Source organism: Polypterus senegalus, chromosome 6 (genome assembly GCF_016835505.1).
Source record: "Polypterus senegalus isolate Bchr_013 chromosome 6, ASM1683550v1, whole genome shotgun sequence".
NCBI lineage: Eukaryota > Metazoa > Chordata > Cladistia > Polypteriformes > Polypteridae > Polypterus > Polypterus senegalus.
Window position 1 is genome coordinate 160,563,572 of NC_053159.1, and position 20,181 is coordinate 160,583,752.

The 20,181-nt window shown below is 36.2% G+C and overlaps 1 protein-coding gene across 1 annotated transcript in view; it reads left to right on the forward strand.

Moving 5' to 3' along the window:
* The first annotated feature begins 445 nt into the window (after positions 1 to 445).
* The window catches only part of gpd2 (glycerol-3-phosphate dehydrogenase 2 (mitochondrial)), a 165,341-nt gene continuing 145,605 nt past the window's right edge, over positions 446 to 20,181 (forward strand). Inside the window, exon 1 of the mRNA XM_039757438.1 lies at positions 446 to 567. The gene's annotated coding sequence lies outside the window, so the exon portion shown is untranslated. The remainder of the gene's footprint in view (positions 568 to 20,181) is intronic.

A 20,181-nucleotide genomic window follows, 5' to 3' on the forward strand; every position in this document is an offset into this window, starting at 1 on the left:
CGCTAATTGATATTACATTCAAAACACATATTTCTTTCGGGTGACCTTTTTCACTGAGTTTAATGCCGAACACCAGCTGTGTACACACTGGGAGTGGTTCTATCAACTGTAGCTTCCCTTGACTGCCAATAAACCACGCTGCCCACAACCACTAAGCAATCGTTTAAAAACAACACGTGAAAAAAATGACTTTCTGTGTTTTGCACGTTACATATACGTTCATCACAGTTATTTCATTAACTACGACGCTTACACAACACGCAATGCTTCCTTCTGTAACATCTCCAAGGAAGGTGTAGCGTTAACACTCAACATTTCTCAATCTAACATGAAACCACCAAATGATCCGCCCCCACTCACAATGATTGGAGTAATAGAAAATCCTTTCAATTTTATTGGTCGGATGTAGAATCAATCAGTCATTTGTTACTTCCGGAATGTTTATCATAAGGAACTGTATCTTGGGGCATAATAAGGAATTTCCTTTTCGAGAAATGTTATCAGGATTTACCCGGTACCTGTGATTTATTGTTTTTAAACATTCGACCCGGGTGGATACAGTTCCAAGTAAGAATGTTTTAAATATCTTAATTCTTGGTAATGTTACCTTTTTTTGTTAATATTCTTTTTACCATCTACATCATAGATAAGGTTATCTGAAACATGTTGCAGAAGTCCTGAGTGGGTCGTAAATCTTATTGTAGACGTGGTTATCTTTGTACCTAGGTTTCTGTCCGCTGATATGTTGCTAGTCTCTAAGCGACCGGGGAGCACGTGTGTCGCCGCTGTCTGCCTTAGGCTACATAGTGCTGAATTTATTAGCTTCAGTGTACTAATCAGAGCGTTTGGGTAAGAGGGAGTTAAATACGTCATAGATGGATCGCATTCTGGCTGACAATCATTTAACATAGTAGTAAGTTTCTCCATATAATTTTTACTTTGCACATCAAATCAATATAATAATTGTACTAATAATAAAAAGTTCAGAATGCCGCTTTCAGTTAGTGTGTAAGTTTAAAGTGACGTGAAGTAATATGAATGGAGCCGTGTGAAAAAAGGCTGCAATTACTAATGAACTTATATAAACGAATCATTTTTGACGCTGATAAAATGATAAAATGACGGTGCTTTTTCTTCGTTTTCCAGAATTCTGCAGCTGTTGGGAAGGTTCAAGCACTACGAATGACACACAAAAAATAAATTACACAGCAAAAACAATTCATACGTGCACAAAAAAAAAAACTTCTTGCTATTGATTTTTCAATTTTAACTTCATATCTTAGTTATGTTTCTTTAAGTTACAATATAAGTTTCTTTATCTTCACAACACATTATCAGAAAAACGTATGCTTCTGTGTGGTTCAATTTACAAACATTCTATCTAACATTACATCTTTTAACTAATTAACATATTATAATCTGTTAATTAGTTGAAAAAAATGTAATGTTAGTAGAATGTTTATAAACCCCCTAATAATAAGAGAGCAGGCGATTTACAATGGAGAATCGTACACGGGGTCATCGCTACTAATTATGTTTTTAAGTAAAATTCAGAGTGATGTGAGCGATAAATGTGCCTTCTGTGGGGAGAGAGAGACTGTATTTCACTTATTCTTGTATTGTACACGACTGCAAACTCTGTTTGTATACTTTCAGAAAATATGTGAAAAAATTACTGTTTCTTTTAAGGATCAGAGATTTATTTGGGGCATGAAATATAACAAAACATCAAAATTAAAATTTCAACTTTTAAATGATTTACTTGGGCAAGCAAAGTTAGCCATTTTAAAAAGCCGTAATAATAAACAAGAGTAGTACGTTACCAGATGATGTACTGTTTATTTTCAAATTTTATGTAATTTCAAGAATTAAGCTGGAATTTACTTATTTTAAAACAATGTGTGCTATTGAAGAATTTAAAAAAGTGTGGGGAGTGAAGGGGGTGCTGTGCTCCATTGAGGAGGGGCAACTAAAAATGAATTTGGAATAACGAAGAAGAGCTGGTGAGCGATTGTTTTGTTAGAAGGATCAGACAGAGTACTGAATGCTAAATACAGACTTGTGTACTTAACTTAATGTGTGGGGACCGGGGAGTAGTGGAGGAGTAATGTCATTGTTATTTGTATTGAGAAATTGTTATTTGTATTGATGTTCATGTTTGCTATTATTGTGCAAAATAAAGTTTATATTAAAAAAAAATAAAACTAAGTAACAGATTATTCTGGTCTTACAAGCTGATTTTTGTAAGAATGTTGCGTTAGCTTATATGGGATAAAACAATCTTCCATTATCTATATAGCCACGTAGACGTTACATTCTAGCTAAGTAAACACTTATAGTGAATTTAACATTTATACAGTATTAACATTAACTTTCTAGCACTGGCCCTTACAGGGATAATAAGAAGAACCTGGCGTTAAGTCTAGTTCAACTGTCCTTATATGCACATTTTAATTAAGGGTAGCTAAATTGTATAATTATGTTCAAAAAAATATAAAAATGCCACATTTAAACTGTAACATTTTATGTAAGTTCTTATAGTGGAATTTTCACACACATACAACTGCTCATGTTGAGTCAATTTAGATTCACCAGTTAGCCTGGCTAACAAATCTTTATGATGTGTAAGATCATCTAAAAATCCAGAGAAGAGCCCGCAATAAGAAGTAAGGCAACACCATAACCACTGTGCACTGGATTAGATTTCAGAAGTGGATCAAATTTCATTTGTCAGGTACTTCATCAAGTTGGCCATTCTTCACTTCAACCATGTTGCATCGCTTTAGTTCAGTTTTTATTAAAGTAGGTGGCTCTGTCCACTGCTCGCTTCGCTCGCTAACTCCCAGGCAGGCGCTACGCACTACCCACTTCACTGCTCTGTTGCTCGAATATGGGGAAGCGGATGTACAATTTAAACAGATAGTTATTTTCATGAGAATTAGATAGATAGATATTTTATTAATCCCAAGGGGAAATTCACATACTCCAGCAGCAGCATACTGATAAAAATAAACAATATTAAATTAAAGAGTGATAAAAATGCATGTAAAAGCAGACAATAACTTTAAGTAATGTTAGCATTTACTCCCCCGGGTGGAATTAAAGAGTCACATAGTGTGGGGGAGGAACGATCTCCTCAGTCTGTCAGTGGAGCAAGACATTGACAAAAGTCTGTCACTGAAGGTACTCCTCTGCCTGGAGATGATCCTGTTCAGTGGATGCAGTGGATTCTCCATTATTGACAGGAGCCTGCTCAGTGCCCGTCACTCTGCCACGGATGTCAAACTGTCCAGCTCCGTGCCTACAATAGAGAATTGTTACATATGCATAATAGACCTATCTATTTTACATTGCAGTGAGTAATTAACCATAGTAAAAATAGTAAAATGTAATAAATTGAAAGAAAAGTATATTGCATGTTGCGTTGTACGTTTTTGTTCTGTTTTGTTTTGAAATAAACATGCAAATACTTTTTAAACATACACTTTTACTGTGAAACTTCAGTAAAAACAATATTTGGAATTAACTTTTCATCAATATCGCATTGAATTTTGATTCCGTGTTTGGAGTTACATCGTGACAATGCAACGTATAAGTGTCTTTGAGTGAATATCTTTTCTTTCTCTCTAATAAATAAGCTGACTTATTCGAATGTTTGTCCCTGTTATTTGTTAATTGTCATAGCAAAAGCTATTCTAATGGGAAACTGTAAACATTGTAATACGAAGATTTCCTTTGGTGTCTAATGTACTACATTACCTTTCTTGTTGCCTGTTAAAATTTTACATGTCAGAATTGTTCGAGCAATTTTGAATACAACTAATCTTGTCCTATTGCATATCCCATCACTCATACATAAATTACGCAATAACATTACAATACATCCTTCTTTCAACAGTAATTCGGCCGGTGGAAGACCGGATGGTGTCAAAGGTTGTAGATATTCTATGGGACATTGTAAGTTGAAGTTTTCATCATCACCACCAACTGTTTCAGCATAGTCTATTGATATGCATTTAACCAATTTGCCGTGTAATCTATTGACAATTTTCGCATTAATTCCTTTGACTTCATTGTTTCTTGGTGCTAGGATTGCCCATGTACTCATTTCTTCTGTTGATAACCCTTTGGGATGAAATTCTTCAATAAGATTTGGACATTATAAGTCTTCTTTTATTGGGAACTTAAAGTGAGGAAAACATAAAAATCTATAAGAGCTGAAAGCGGAGGAACTGTGTCTTACAAAACCATTCTCACGTGGGCGTGGGCCGTTATCCTGAAATGATTGAAAGGAGGGCAGGACTTGAAGAATTCTCTTGGCAATAGTCTCATCTCAAGATTTTCTTTTATAATATAGAGACTTTGTTTTCTTATCCTGGCTCAGTATGGACATTTTGTACACTGTTCATAGCAACACCTAGATAGTACCCAAATGTTAATACAAAAGTCACGGGCTGATGATTAGACACATTTTTGTTTTGGAGTCAGGATGTTAATATGAACTGAACAGGGAGTTGAAAAATAATTCAAAAAATTGGGTAATGGACCAAGCAGTGCTGAAATTCAGACCTCCAGCGTTTCTGTAACTACTGTCTTCTGTCAACAGGATTGTTAACATTAAGTTCACACATTTTGACATGTGGCTGTTTATAACACTCACATGTCCGTTATGCAAAATATTTTACAGCATGAGAGATGCAGTGATTGGCCCAAATAAGTTTTATTTTTCAGCATAGTCCCAGTGAACACTAATTCATTTGTTATAATGTTCAAGGTTTTAGTTTTTGGTTGTAAAACCACATTTTTGTAGCTGATGTCTTCATTTTTGTTTTGTTGTGTCCTGCAAAGTTTGCATTACAGGTTAAGCAGCCTAGGGGTAGCCAGATCGGGAGTATAGGGAGGGTGTGGCATCCCTTGGAAACTACAGCTTCACAGACAAACATTTCACCCAATGCAGAATTAAGTGGAGGCATTGTCATGAAGCAAAAAAGCTTTCCTTCTGTTTTTTTTCTGAATGATTGCCACAAACACCAAATCGGTTCAGCGGAATATTGACTGGTCATGTTCACATGACCTTGCCAGCAGTGACTTGGGTGTTGATTTATTTTGATTTTCGAGAACACCACACTTCCATTGTTTTTAACTGTCATTTAGAAACAGGGTCATATTGGCGCATCCAAGTTTCAGTCTAATTATGAAACATTTCTCAAATTTCTTTGTTTGAATTCATTAGTTTATTTTAATTGCTTTATTTGAATTAATATTAATTTGGGATGCAGTGATGTTTTATTTCAGTTTAATATTCTGGGCATTCAACAAATGCAAACCGTGTTTAATTGTTCATTAAAAAGATGGCTCCAACTGACCCATAACTAACCTCAATAGTTTATACTTTATGAAATACAGTCACTCTTTTCTTCTGTTGTCAAGACTGAGAGAGGTCCTGCTGTCTTAGAATTATGCGGCCCATCTGTTAACGATGGTGCATGATGGTAACTGATTATTGTACACATTGTCCAGGTAAGAATGAATCTTCAAAGGCATGTTGTTCTGTTGCATTAGAAAATTCAGTCATAGCCTAATACTTCATTTTGCAGTTTTTTAGTTCCATGTTGACTTGGTTCAAAGCATGGACTATAACAGAAATGCTAGAAATGTGGCATTCACATATTTTATCAGACAGATTACTTACAAAATCAGAACTGTAGAATACTTCTTTGAGCTTGAAGCTCAATACTTTGTCTTGGATGTCTGTTGCCTTTTTAAGACACATACGTTCTCCAGGTTGCTTAGGGTTGAATGGTCTAACCAGGAAACCCCAGGCGTGTGGTGGAAGGCAACTCAGTTTACACCCACACTCACTTACACTGTGGCCATTATAAGCCATTCGTTATCCTAACCGTCCTACATTTGTGGATATCCAGAAAATGAACTTAATGTCACAACCTGTCTTACATACTTTACAAATACTGCTGTGGTTACTGTGGTCCTTGTAAAATGAGACTAGACTTTTTTTCTTCTTCTCTGTTATCATTTCCATAGTTTTAAATAGTATCCGTTTTTCTTTTTGTATTTTGAAATCAAGGAAGTTATGAAATTTCAGTATGTGACGTAGTGTGGTCAGATTATCTAGAAGTGATAAAAAAAGGTTCTGCCTTTTGTGATTGGCATCCTAAATGGATATTGTGGACTTGAGTAGGCCAAAGTATATATTTTTTATTGTTGAAAATTTAGGATGGTAATCTAAAAAAAACAAAAGCTCTGGGTTTTAAAAACATTTTGGCCATCAATATAGGCCTGATAAGTATTATAGTGAGCCTGTATGTGAGAATGGGTGAACTTTCTCTTTGAGTAGATGCTGAACGAGACAAGAATTCCACAATGTTGTGTATGCAGGAGATGAGTCTTTGATGCAGTTAGGAGCATTTTTAAATCAATCCTAAAATAAAGCAGATGCTAAAGAATTGCTAGGGTTATGTGCCCAGGTACAGCATTATGGAAATAAGGGGCAAAGAGTACATTAGGTAAGCTGACTTGCGTTTTCTACTCAGTATAATTATGTATTTTAGTACATTTTTGTTTATTATTGTACCGGAAAATGGTAATGTGCTTCATGGTCAGCAAGACACTGTACTACTTGTTGTTTTTCTTCAGATTGTTCTATGCGTTAATTATGCTGTTTTCCTCAGCTCTTAGTTAATACTGAAGGCATGTTGTTATAAATAGAGGAACTCATTTTAGTATATTGGTTAGTGTCTTTAAACTGGTAATCCTGATTTGCAGCAAATATGGATGAGAATGTGAATATGCCCTGGTGGTGTCCCTTTCAATGCTGCTTCCTGTGCAGTCCCCACAGATAGACTCTGGTTACTATAGCTATGCTTTGGAAATTTAATGGATGGGTGTTGTAGTGAGCCCGAACACAAACTTTGTTCCTAATTCTCTCTCTCTCTCTCTCTCTCTCTCTCTCTATCTCTCTATATATATATATATATATATATATATATATATATATATATATATATATATATATATATATATATATATAGATATATATATATAGTATTTTATATATATTGTATTATATATATATATATATATATATATATTAAAATGAATACACCTTGGTTTGGGGCAGCCACCTGTATACTTGAGTAAAGCTGAAATAATGGAGCTTTGGCAACACAGACATGTACTAATTGAGTTTCAAACAGAAACTGAGTAACAATGGAAGATGACTGGCTTTTACAACAAGTGACTTTCTTGGGGCTGGAACTAGAAGTGACGTTCTTGGTTCTTCTAGTTGCCTCCCATGCGCACATGTGTAACAATATATAATATATATATATATATATATATATATATATATATATTACAGTGTATATAATATAATATATTTTACTTTTTGACGATTATCTTCTATTTTTTTTCTGTCAGTTTTTGTACAGCAGTCAGTTAAGAAGTCACAGAACCTAGTATAATTATAATAGATGCCACAAATGAACAGCTTATTTAGATTCATTTTCTCCTGCATATGCTCATCATCAAGGGGTTGCTATTAGAGTACCTAGTAGTCATTATAAGAAAAAAAATTCAACTTGAGATAACTCTGCAGATCTATCATATCAATTTGCATAAAACATTCCAGATGTCTTAGAAATGTAAGGAACATTGTTGGATATTCCACGGACTGTAAGGAGAAACACACTGTCTAATTAAATATATCTGAAAATTCTCAATTAGCTGTTTCAAATTAAAATTGCTGTGTTAACAGACAAGTCTGTTTTTAACCTCAAGAGGTGGATTATAATAATATTTTATAACATTTTTATCTGTAATTAAAAGAATGATTTTATCCATCCATCCATTATCCATCCCGCTATATCATAACTACAGGGTCACAGGGGTCTGCTGGAGCCAATCCCAGCCAACACAGGGCGCAAAGCAGGAAACAAACCCCAGGCAGGTCACTAGCCCACCACAGGGCACACACACACACATTAGAGACAATTTAGGATCGCCAATGCACCTGTGGGAGGAAACCGGAGTACCTGGAGGAAACTGACACAGACACAGGGAGAACATGCAAACTCAACGCAGGGAGGACCCGGGAAGCAAACCCAGGTCTCCTAACTGCGAGGCAGCAGCGTTACCACTGTGCCACCGTGTTGCCCTGATTGATTTTAGAGAATGGAAAATGTTTTCATTCAGGCTAGTACTGTGGTGCAGTGGTAACACTGCTACCTTGCTATAAGGAGGTCTTGGTTTGCATCCCACGTCCTCCCTGCGTGGAGTTTGCATGTTCTCCCCATGTCAGTCCAGTCATGTTGGTTAGGTGGATTGGCAATGCTAATCTGGTCCAAGTGTGAGGTTGGGGTGTGTGTGTGTGTATATTCGCCCTGGGATGTACAGGCACCATCTCCATGGTGTGTTTCAGCCTTGCACCCTATGGTAGCTGGGATAGGCTCCAGTGTCCCCATTTTCTTCCTACCTTCTGTGTCCCAATTTCAGAGGTACTTGAGAGCAATTACTTTACTTTTCCACATTTTTAAATACATATATTGTTAAATGATTTTTTTTAGTTGTACTTGTCTTCAAAGTTTTAATAATATGCAGATGCCACACAGAGCCTAGCAAGAGTAAACCAGGTAGTACGTGAATTCAACAACAATGTTTTTCAAGGTTAGTTTGTACAAAAACACCAACCGGAAAAATGCAAGAAATTCTGGCTGATGCTGGAATTGCAGTATGTGTAGGGAGTTCCAACTTAAAACAGTTCTTTTCTTTTACAGTTGCAAACAGTTTTCAGCTTTGTTCTTGATGAAACATATATTAGTAATTATTACTGTTTAACTCACAAGATCACAAGATATAGAATACATGTATAAATATTTATAACATAAAATATACATATTTTAATGATTTTTTGAATTATATTTGTAAATGTTTAAATTGAATTGGTGACACGATGACACAGTGATTCAGGTCTCACAACTCTAAAGTCCTATCTTCTAATCCTTTATTTGTTTGAAATTTGTACATCTCCACAAATCTCTGTGGATTTTTTTAGACACTCCAGTTGTCTTTCATATTCAAAGAACTGTGTGTTAGGTGATTGAATATTCTGCTTTTGTTGGGTGAGAATGACTGTGGCACTGGTTTCTCAAAATGAACAATCTCCTGCCTTACATTCCCTCAAATTCAGGCTTGAGTCTGGTAAAACGAATAAAACAAAATTACTGAAAAGGCAAGATAAACTGCTTTAGGAAAAAGAAAACACAACATTCCCCCTTACCCAAAAACAGAGGAGGCAACCTTTTCTTAAAAAAGGAAGTTTATTTTACTTGCAGATTATTTTCTGCCTCATTTTACAGATGTATTTTCAACATACTGTATGTATGTCAGGAACATGTTAAAAATTGATTTTATTTTTCATTTAAGTTTTATTTTGCTACCTTATTCATGTTATTTTTTGTTATTGCTTTTATTGATACTGTCTTTTTTTTTGGGACATTCTCATATTGATTTTGTATCTGCATTTTCCTTGTATTTCCACAATTTGCTACAGTTAAAATCTTATGCAGAAAATGACAGCAGATCGGGTGCATTGCTAGCTGCATGTATAAATTTCAGTTAAAGAAAGTGTTTGTAAAAGACTTACTGAAAACAAAAAAAAACTAAAATGACTGGCATTGAAGACAACTTCATTTTATGATTAAAGAGCTTGATTTGCCTTCCTAACTTGTTTAATGATAAAGAAAGATTTTCAGTGTAATAACCCAAATAATAACTTGGTTCCATATATGCTTTGGTGAAGATTCTGTTTTAATACAAAATTAAGAAATAAAAATGAAAGAAAAACTGTTTAGTTGAAGGGTGTCTACATGAAGATTCATAACACACAAATAGGTTAACTGAATAACATATTATTTAAGAAGCAATATTTAATTATTATTTTTTATATCTTGCGACAAGACGTGATCTTTGGAAGAGAGATCTTTTGAAGAGAGACAGACAAACACTTTCATGTCCCACATGATGGGAAAGTCACGTCATACTTACAACCTTTGAAAGCAAGTCCTATGATACACATGCAAAGCAGGTTAGAGATAATGGAAGTAGGAAAATTCGAAAGTCTCAAACAAATGACAGCAAAGATCACATTAGCGTAAACAAATGGAAAATATTACTCGATGAAATAATGGAACAGCAAAAAGAGATCGCGTAGTGTTTGAGGATGTTTGGGGGACAAAAGAGACAAGGCAGTGAGATAAAAGGCCAGGTGCTGTACATGCTTTTAAATGGTTAAAGCGCCGCACAAAATGCAGATCACGCAGCCCGGCAGCAGCAGCAAGCCAGCAGCTGACCGAGCAAAGAGGAGGTAAAAAAAACAACTGTTATTTTTTTCCCATTGCATCACCGTTTAAGAGGGGTTTCAGAGGAGCAACTGCATGTCCTTGGAGTGCGTTCAGCCCACCTCTTCACAACGGCGCATACCGCTGGCGGGGGTGGGGGGAAGGGGAAGATGAGCGAAGTACAGATCATGTGGCACGGCAGCAGCTGATTGAGCAAAGAGGAGGTAAAAAGAAATATATTTTTTTCCCATTGTATCACCGTTTAAGAGGGTTTTTCAGAGGAGCGGCTGTGTCTCCTTAGGGTGCGTCCAGCCAACCTCTTCACAAAAGCATGTAGCACCTTTTTGAATGGGTTGGCGAGCGAAGAGAGCAGGGGACAAAGTCCCCTAGTTTTATAATAATATTATTTACAAGGTGATGTAAATGTTTTATAAAGTAAATGTCATTGCATTGTATTAAAACCAGGAGTCCCCCATAATATTTGCGGTGAGACATGTTAGTTAAATTATGGTGAATTCTGAATGAGTGCAGTGCTTTGAATTTTTTTTTTTTAATAAGAGCAATGATATTTTGTTCCACAACTTACAAATACTGATATTAATTGTTCATTGCTAATCTAGTATTACTTCTTAAAAAACATTACGTGCTTATATATATGTTATGAAGTCACTAGGAGCAGCCGAAAGAAGAAGAAGATGTGGACACCCTTCAAATAAAGGGTTACTGGGAAAATTATCACATTATCACAGTGCATGGTTAAGTAATCTCTAAAAAAGCCAGCACTTCAAATGCATCAGTGCATGTGAATTCAATCAAGATAAAATCGATATCGAATCAGGACATTGTGAATCAAAATCAAATCGAATTGGGACATCTGTTCTGATACCTAGGACTAGTGGGCACTCCATCTCTTGGTCTAAAATTAAAGTCTCACAAGATACAGCATCCCTTATAGGTATCTGAGGTTCATCAGGAAAATCACTCAAGATACGTCACTACAGCTTTGAGATGCTTTACTACAAAGTAGTGTTGAAGCTAAACTGTTTATATATGAACAATTATTCACATAGTCCCAACTATAAGAACATTAGACTTAATTTAAAGATGTATAATCTTTACTTTTTAGCTCCAATTTATATTTTGCCCTGAATCATTTCCTAAAAAAAAAACACTTGGATTGTGAGTGTAAAAATACTGTAAGTTGCGGCCAAGATATTTTCCTTAACAGTTGCCTAGGCAGTTTTAGTTTTAGAACGTCTTAGAATACAGTAAGATGCACTGCAATTAATGTGGCAACCATTATTCTTAATAAGTTGGCCATTTCCAGAAATCACCTAATGATTCTAAAAGGCAATGCTTTTATGTGCAGCCCTTGTCTTAAATTAGCATTTTAAAGAATGCCGTCTACTGTAAACTACATCTGCTTTATTTAATATTAAGAGACAAAGTTAAGTTCAAAATTAAATTCGTACATTTATTTAAGCTTTTGATTTGGTTTGGTTTGAAGCATTTAATACGTCTCACTATTAAGGGTGATTATGCTTAGTACCAGTGTGCAAAATTAAAGCCCCAGAGGCTACTAGACACTTCATTGTCAATAAATCAGTCCAGATAACCAAGTGTCAGATTTTCTGTCCTAGTTATTATACATTTTAGTTGCAGTGTTGTGTTTTCATAGCTAGAGATTCTGATAATATGATCTGTGAGCACTTGATTTTCCTAATGAATCAATGATCCAGATATCAGTGGTCTAACTTTTGATGTCGAAATTTTATTTAGTTACTCTGTAGCTGCAGTAACGTGGTGTTTCTAATGTGTACCTCTGTTTACTGACTTCAGGATGGGTGAGTCTGAATCTGACTAATAAATAGCTGGATTCATGTGTGAGATTTAATTGCTAGTGACATATTTATTTTTTTATTTTAATTTAATATATTTGGTGGCATATAACTAATATTTGTTGTATTAGACTTGTATGAGATAAAACTAGAAACTTTGAGACAAGATAAAGGTAATTCTCACAATGAATATATAATTTTTGATTCAGCAAAATCTGATTGAAAGTTTTAAACACTTACCGTATATGCTGCAATAAACACCGAGTTTCTTATTGTCGCGGGTCTCGAAAAAGCGCCGGGCTTCAGAGGGGATGCGGCCAAATAGTAGCCGGTTTCTAACAGTAACTGGGTCTTTGATATTTGCCTACTAGCGTACATTGTAAGCGTCTGTATCTTTACAGACGTGTGTAATACATGTGCATGTCAGCACATTGCATATATAAGAAATACGGATATACCGGTTTCTAAAAGTGCTTCATTTTCATGCTGGCTTGACCTAAATACGGTGTTTATACGGTAATACCGTACGGTAGTGATAAACAGAGAGTGGTACAAATGTGTTTTGCTATGAAGAGTTTTTGCGAAGATTCATCACTTTTAACCAGCTGCACATTCCTTATCATTTTCACTGTCAACGAGATTAGCCTAGGTCGTCAGACCCGGGGTGCATTTACTTATTTTGGACCTGTGAGGCAATGGATTATGAAATCTACCCTTTGAGCAGAGAGGGGAGTAACAAAGAAAAACCTGTCGTCTTCATATCCACTAAAATGGAATTTTCTTGTCATTTTAATCCTTTTCATGTGATTTCTTCACCAGCGATATGAGGTGCCCTTGTTATATTTCTGAAGTGCGAAGCAAAGAGACCACTCTGGAGCACCCTTCCACTTTGGTATTTTGAGAAACTGTACAACATTCCTGTCTCGTTTTGGAAGAAGTAGTGCATGAGGACGATGCTGGTAGTGGGTCAGCAGAGCTTACCATAGCAGGTTTTTCACCTATACGGTCGTGTCGATCTACGGTACATTGCCTTCCAAAATGCCGCCAAAATGGTCATTTGACCTTGCCTTTAAGATTTGTGTGGTGGAATACGGGAAAGAAACTTCTTGTGAAGCGGCCGCTCGTCATTATGGTGTTGATCCAAAAAGAATTAGAGAGTGGAAAAAACAATATGAGAGTCTTGTGTCTGTGAAAGTTACAAAGCTGCAAGCAGAGAGCGGTTAGAAGGAGGAGGAACCAAGAAAGTTAGTGAAGAACTTGAAGATTGTGTGTTGTCCTGGATTCTCGAGCAGCAGCGAAAATCCATTAGCATTTGCAGATAGATGATTCATGAATGAGCTAAACTGATTTTCAATACCGAGGTCGATGAACAATCCAAGAGAATGGAGACTTTTGTTGCGAGTCCTGGCTGGTTGCAAAAATTTATGGAGCGTAATTCGCTATCTCTCAGACGAAAAACAACTGTGGCTCAAAAAGATCCAGATAAACTGATTGACAAAGTTGTTTCTTTTGTGATATCGATTTCTCAGTTGCAGATGACCAAAGGTATCCGAGAATGCAACATTATTGGAATGGATGAGACATCAGTTTGGTTTGACATGCAGGGTGAGACAACTGTTCATCCCAGCGAAGCTAAAACAGTCTCTGTCAAAACTACTGGCCATGAGAAAGATCATTTTATGTTAGTTCTTGCGACCAAGTGTGATGGAACCAAGATGAAGCCGTTCATCGTATTTAGACGTGGAATACAAGAAGTGACTAAGTTGCAGCAAGATGTTCAACTTCAAGGAGCCGTCGTAACATGTTCAGAAAAAGGATGGATGAATGAAGATCTCACAATCCAATGGCTGCAAGAAGTTTGTGGAAAATTTTCATTCCACAAGAGACTTCTGGTTTGGGACTCTTATCGTTGCCATATCAGTGCAAACATTAAACGGGAGCTCAAAAAGTACAACATGGACACAGCAGTTGTTCCAGGAGGTTGCACAAAATATGTGCAGCCAGCAGATGTTTCATGGAACAAATCTTTCAAGGACAAGATCAGAGCATTCTATGAAAATTGGATGACAGGTGACAATGACAAATAACTCACACGAGACGAAAATTTGCGAGCACCTTCACGATGTCTGATGGTGACATGGATCATGTCTGCATGGGATGAAATCTCAAATGAAATGATTTGGGAATCTTTCAAAAATTGTGGCATCACCAATTCTACTGACGGCAGTGAGGATTCATTAATTCATTACCTCAAAGAAAATCAGCCGTGTTTTGAAGGAAGAGAGAAATTGTCAGCGGCAAGAATTCAAAGTGTCGTGACAAACCTGGAAGAAGAGGAAGACGATAGTGAACTGGACAACAACGAAGCCGTCATTGCAGATTCGGAAGACGAATAGCAGCGTAAGGTACAGAAAGACATTGCCATTTATCTTTAACAGTCTTATGCAGCAGCAGAAATTCAAATAAAGTAGCTGTTTGTAATATTAGCCGATATTTTTGTGTACCTACCTGTACCGACACGCACAAAAGAATATTGCGTTCTGAAGGTTTTTGTTAATAATGGCCGGTCTCTAATAGCAGCCAGTCTCTATTAAGTGCCGGGAGCCAAGGCTAGTTTTGCAAATAAACGCCGGGGGGTTTTATTGGAGCATATACAGTATGCAAGGTGCTGCAATTGCCAATTACAATTTCATAAATGATTTAGCACACTATGATGTAACTAAGAAATCAGTAATATTTACTTTAACAGGTCATTGTAATACAACAATGTGATCAAGTACTACTGGGAATTACTAGGTGCTAGAGCTTTTTCTGTTTTTTTAAATCTCACCTTGAGATAAGAACAGAGCAGGATATCAATTCTCTATTAGCTAATTTAATTCATTGTCTTCAAGGGTGGCTCACATCTTGCAGTAATGGACCTGGAAGAAACTTATTCTATAAAAATCAGTAACAGAAAAAAATAAATCATTCTAAAACATTGGTGAAGCTGTTATACTCAAACTGAGAATACTTTGTCACTTATTTCTTTGGTTTGTAGTTTTTTTGCCAACCCCTCTCTGCCATTCTTGTCTGATTATGTAGTTGTTTGAATTTATGGAGAAATTAGAGGAGACAATGGGGAATAAACGATTCCCTGTTTCTAATTACAACCTTTCACTTCAATGCATGGAAAATATTAGATTTCTTTACTACATGGCAGCCATTTTACACCCAAGATAACACCAAGAAGGCATAATAAATGGAATGAAGTTGTGTCTTATGTAATAATAATATTTAACGGGAAGATGAAGATAGGGAGGAAATTAAAGTTTGGTAAAGTAAGAGGTGTGTTGGTTAGCCCACTTCTCCTCCCATGAAGCACCAAGCTCTCTCTCTTTCATGATCCTTGATTATCTTCTTCCCACATTTCAAGAGACACAAAATGTGGAGGTGATTCACCTTGGACTTTCACAGCAAACAAAAAACAAATAAAGAGTGCCTATCAAACATTTAACTAGTTTTATAGAGCAAAAAAATAAAGCAATACAAGCTGAAAAAGGATAGTGGGCATAAATGAAGAAACAGAAGCACTAAGTGACTACCAGTAAAGAAATTTAAGCACAGGCTTCACTGGTATGCATGGACAGAGTGCTCTAAAGAAAGTACCAAATAAGATAGTAGGAGACAGGGTATGGCAATACCAAAAGGAACAGTCTGAGTAATATCATTTAAAAAATGAAGCCCCAAACTCTTCTCCTATCTCCAGACTAAATGTTCTCTTGGCAATGAGGTGGCTTTATATGTAGTCTGAGGATAGTGTCAAGAAATGGCTTTAGTTTAGGGATTCCCACTTTTGCTTCAGGAACACTAGGCTAGAACTACATTTAGAAGCTCCTTGCGACCCTGAACTATAACCTTCTTTTATTCTTTTAATAACTAGGGGGCTCTGCCCACTGCTCGGTTTGCTCGCCAACCCCTGGTAGGGCTCTATGCAGTAGTCAGTTCACGGCTCTGCCACCCACGTATGGGGAAGCAGATGTACAATTTAAACAGATTGTTATTTTCAATTGTTACGTACAGTGCATCCGGAAAGTATTCACAGCGCATCATTTTTTCCACATTTTGTTATGTTACAGCCTTATTCCAAAATTGATTAAATTCATTTTTTTCCACAGAATTCTACACATAACACTGCATAATGACAACGTGAAAAAGTTTCAGGTTTTTGCAAATTTATTAAAAATAAAAAAAGTGAGAAATCACATGCTTTCACCATAAAAGAGCCGGAAAAGTAATTGGAAAAATAAAAATGAATAATGATTGCAAATACACTGAAGAGAATGATCATTCTATGCATATATAGGGTATTGGGAGTAGAACTAAATTGACACTATGCAAAAACAAAATCAAAAAAGTGGATTTTAAAAGTGACTAAAAATGTTCCACTATTTATAGTGCGTAACAGCAAAAGGTTGCCTCAAAACTTTCTTTATACTTGGCTCCTGAAGTAATAAGCAGACCACTATTAGAAGATCTAAAGTTGCGACTTAGAATGTGCTGGTGCAGGCATTCCAAAATATAGGAAGGGGCAAGATTACTCAAGGCTTTTTGTACCATTAGCAGTAACGTAAACCGTCTATTGGATACAGGTAACAAATGTAACAACAAACAGGTGAGATGTGCTCAGATTTTTTTTTCTGGTTAAGATTCTTGCTGCTGCATTCTAAACTAACTGAAACTGTTTGATGTGTTTCTTAGGTATTCCATTTAGATTTGCATTACATTCATTTAATCATCTAAAAATAACAGTGTGAATTAACTACCGAGCATCTTGCAATGTCTAGGATGTGTAAGTTTTGCAATACTTACTAAATAGAAAAATACAGATCTAGTAATATGGCTAATGTGTAATTTAAAGAGTCCATTATTACACCTAGAATTTTTTCTTCAGCCTTGACTATTAATGCTTAGGGATCATGTTTATTTCTAATACCCTCATTATTTCCATTTTTACTAAGATGGCTAAGATTTCTGTTTTTTTCTGTATTTAGTTTGAGGAAATGATTACTGATCCTTGCAGAAATGCAAGTAAGACATTGAATTAGAGAACCCAGAGAGTCAAAGTCATAGATTTAGGTAGGCAAAGCTGCTTGTCATCTACGTAACTGTAGTAGTTCACTTTGTGTTTTGAGATAATCTGGCCTAATAGTAGAATTTAGATTGAAAATAACATTGGGTCTAGAACAGATTCTTATTTTAGGCTATATACAACAATACAATTTATTTTTGTATAGCCCAATATCACACAAGAAATGCTACAATGGGCTTTAATAGACCCTGCTTTTTCACCCCAGCCTTGATTCTCTAAGAAGACAAAGAAAAACTCCCTCCAAAAAAAAACCCTTGTAGGGAAAAAAATAGAAGAAAACTTGGGAAAGGCAGTTCAAAGAGAGACCCCTTTCCAGGGAGGTTGGGCGTGCAGTGGGTGTCAAAAAAAAGGGAGTAAATATAATACAATGCACAGAACAGAACACAAGTAATCCTCAGTACAATATAATAGTGAAATACAAATATTACAAGTACAGAACTGAATTCAATAGTACAGTAGATATTACATAATACAATTTGGATTTGTTCAGAGTCCTGAAGACCTCGGCCATTAAGTTGCCTCCCCCTATTGGCCATTCCACAGCTGAGTCAGTGCTGGGCCAGCCAATCTGATGAAAGGACCCCTCTACTTGCGATCCTCAGAGATGACTTTACCTTAGTTAGGCAGGACAACTTGGCAGGTGGGCAGTGGCACCAAGTGCCACATTTGAGTACCAAGAAGAGAACCAGAGTAGGTAAGGGTTAGCAACAAATTATAACTATCATATTACTTATGTTTTAGGCCTAATGACCAAGAACAGAGATGCAGTCTGTACAGTTAATCAGCAGCTCTAGTCAGGATATGCTAAACTGAAGTAGTGAGTCTTCAGCCGGGATTTGAAAGATGAGCATCTCTTATAGTAGCAGTCAGACCATTCCACAGTTTAGTGGCCCTGTAACTAAAAGCTCAACCTCCCACTGTTATTTTATTTATCCTTGCAATCATAAACAGACCAGCATCTTGACATCTTAATGTGCACTCTGGTTCGTAAGTCATGATAAGTTCAGGCAAGCAAACTGGACCTTGTCCATTTAAGGCTTTATATTTTAAAAGGAGGATTTTGATATCTGCCCTAAACTTAACCTGGAGCCAGGGTAGGGATATAAGAACTGGAGTTATATGTTTATATTTTCTTGTTTTTGTAATGATTCTTGCAGCAGCATCTTGGATTAACTGGAAGCTGTATAAAGAACAATGTGAACATCCAGTGAACACCACATTGCAGTAGTCAATTCTATTAGAAATAAATGCATGAATGAATTTCTCAGAATCCTGCTTATATAGAAAACTCCTTACTTTCTCAACATTTTATACACAATATTGTGGATCCCTGAACTACAATCACCTCAGCTGACAAAGAATTTTCCACCTTGTTAAATAAGACTTAAACCAATTTAAGAAACTACCAAAGAACTTATTTTTGTGTAATTTTTATGGGTTATTATTTACTAGCAAAATATACTCGCTTCGCAGCGGAGAAGTAGTGTGTTAAAGAAGTAAATAAAAAGAAAAGGAAACATTTTGAAAATAACGTAACATGATTGTCAAAGTAATTGTTTTGTGTATTTGACCGCAGAATCACAAAGTTGTTTTCGTCAAGCTGCATCAGAAAATGTACTACGACGTCTGACATGCCTCCTTTTTAGTGTTTTCTCATAGCTTGGATTGTTGCTGTTATAATCGGTTTGAATCTACATATAGTGTGTGTGTATATATATATATATATACATATATACATATATATCTTCATATATATACATATATGCATATCAACATATACACATATATATATATATATATATAAAAATATATATACAGTGGTGTGAAAAACTATTTGCCCCCTTCCTGATTTCTTATTCTTTTGCATGTTTGTCACACAAAATGTTTCTGATCATCAAACACATTTAACCATTACTCAAATATAACACAAGTAAACACAAAATGCAGTTTTTAAATGATGGTTTTTATTATTTAGGGAGAAAAAATCCAAACCTACATGGCCCTGTGTGAAAAGTAATTGCCCCTGAACCTAATAACTGGTTGGGCCACCCTTAGCAGCAATAACTGCAATCAAGCGCTTATGATAACTTGCAATGAGTCTTTACAGCGTTCTGGAGGAATTTTGGCCCACTCATCTTTGCAGAATTGTTGTAATTCAGCTTTATTTGAGGGTTTTCTAGCATGAACCGCCTTTTTAAGGTCATGTCATAGCATCTCAATTGGATTCAGGTCAGGACTTTGACTAGGCCACTCCAAAGTCTTCATTTTGTTTTTCTTCAACCATTCAGAAGTGGATTTGCTGGTGTGTTTTGGGTCATTGTCCTGTTGCAGCACCCAAGATCACTTCAGCTTGAGTTGATGAACAGATGGCCGGACATTCTCCTTCAGGATTTTTTGGTAGACGGTAGAATTCATGGTTCCATCTATCAAAGCAAGCCTTCCAGGTCCTGAAGCAGCAAAACAACCCCAGACCATCACACTACCACCACCATATTTTACTGTTGGTATGATGTTCTTTTTCTGAAATGCTGTGTTCCTTTTACACCAGATGTAACGGGACATTTGCCTTCCAAAAAGTTCAACTTTTGTTTCATCAGTCCACAAGGTATTTTCCCAAAAGTCTTGGCAATCATTGAGATGTTTCTTAGCAAAAAGTTTCTTAGCAAAATTGAGACAAGCCCTAATGTTCTTTTTGCTTAACAGTGGTTTGCGTCTTGGAAATCTGCCATGCAGGCCGCTTTTGCCCAGTCTCTTTCTTATGGTGGAGTCGTGAACACTGACCTTAATTGAGGCAAGTGAGGCCTGCAGTTCTTTAGATGTTGTCCTGGGGTCTTTTGTGATCTCTCGGATGAGTCGT